The sequence below is a fragment of the Botryllus schlosseri genome, chromosome 4 (genome assembly GCF_051294905.1).
Source record: "Botryllus schlosseri isolate E-star chromosome 4, Bs_hap1, whole genome shotgun sequence".
Lineage (NCBI taxonomy): Eukaryota > Metazoa > Chordata > Ascidiacea > Stolidobranchia > Styelidae > Botryllus > Botryllus schlosseri.
The window spans coordinates 13,997,861-13,999,430 of record NC_137239.1 but is presented as its reverse complement, the minus strand read 5'-3'; the positions used below and the strand labels follow the sequence as shown (position 1 = coordinate 13,999,430).

General features: G+C 42.4%; 1 non-coding gene across 1 annotated transcript; it reads left to right on the top strand.

Moving 5' to 3' along the window:
• Positions 1–704: 704 nt before the first annotated feature.
• Positions 705–777, top strand: Trnaf-gaa (transfer RNA phenylalanine (anticodon GAA)). Its single transcript has one exon. It is a non-coding gene; the product is annotated as a tRNA-Phe (tRNA).
• The last annotated feature ends 793 nt before the right edge of the window (positions 778–1,570 follow it).

Sequence of the window (1,570 nt, the reverse complement as noted above, 5' to 3'; positions counted from 1 at the left end):
ACCTGACAATTCTATCAAGTATAGCCAGTGAAATCTGAAAAATAAGTTGTTGTTTTTTGAACAGCCCTACCCACCATACAGAAAAAAGAAGTGATTGGTGTTGTGGATGCAAAACATGCCGACTTTTTATACATCGATGAATAAGGCGGCCTTCCGGGAAGTCTCGTAGTGTAAAGGTTATCACGTCTGCTTAACACGCAGACGGTCCTGGGTCCAAGCCCCAGCGGAGCTAATCTTTCTAATTCTTCCTGTTTTATGCACCACCATTACTTAAATTTAAATTAAATATTCGCTTTGGATGGGGGTATACCACGCGAAATGGAATCACTTTCCTTATATCCCAGCGATTGATGCCAATTGTTGCAGGGATGTGTTGTAATGTTGCACAAAGTCATGGCGGGACGGTCATATGAAGCAGACGCTATAACCACTACACTAAGGAACAATGCACGTACATGAAATTATTTCGTACCGTCCAATGATGCCGGTAATTTAACAAACGAGACTGTGTTCTGTAAGCAGTGTGCATGTGCATTGTGCATGCGTGAAGTCACGAGGCAGCCGTTGACAACACGCTATCTAATGGCAATGGTACTCGGCATCTTCCGCGATGAAAATCATCGGCCGGTTAGCTCAGTTGGTCAGAGCGTCGTGCTAATAACGCGAATGTCGCGGGTTCGAGCCCCGTACTGGCCAACGCATTCGCCGCGATAGCTCAGTCGGGAGAGCGTCAGACTGAAGATCTGAAGGTCCCTGGTTCAATCCCGGGTCGCGGCAGTTTTGTCGTTGGAAATTTTCAGTTTTTACGCGGCACGTCATGCCGAAAGAGCTGCCATTCAGACCGGCAGCGAAGCTAACAAATTTTACCATTTTATGGACGAACTGCGGTACCGCGTCGTTGAATATGGCTTGAAACACACACTAATGGCCTTATTCGTCATTTATCGAGTAAACACCACACGAATGTATGTATCTCATTACAAATGATAGAGAAGATTAAATGGTTTTTTCTTCATGATAATCGCACTCCTTGAAATTTGTTAACTTAAAGAGCAATAAACCTAAGGACAATATTTTGAGCGGCCCACAAAAGCCTCAGTAACTGTGGTTTAAAAATATTATTGTGATTATTCGGGATGGTGCGAACTGCTGAGACGTTCGCTGCAGCTGACTAGATGGTCCCTAAGGAACCGTATCGCTGCAACATGTATTTTGTTTTTGAATGTATTTTTTTGCTCAATAAAAACTGTCTCTCTTCTGATTCGTGTGAACACGAATTTTTACGAAAGGTTTGTTGTGAACGTGAACGTGCACACAAAGCTCTGACGTCACGTGGGGTCACAATTATGATATCAAACACGACAGTTGCATAAGGATCAGAGGTGGTCAGTAACGAAGTACTTCTACTTTTTTGAAGTACTCAAGTAGATATACTCTACTTCTGGCACTTACTTTAGTAGATATGATTTTCGTTACTCCTAATTCCACTTCGAAATATTTTGTAATCTACTTACTTAATTTTCGCTATTTCAAGTTTGTCAAGTAGAAGTAGTTTAATCCTCCAATCAGG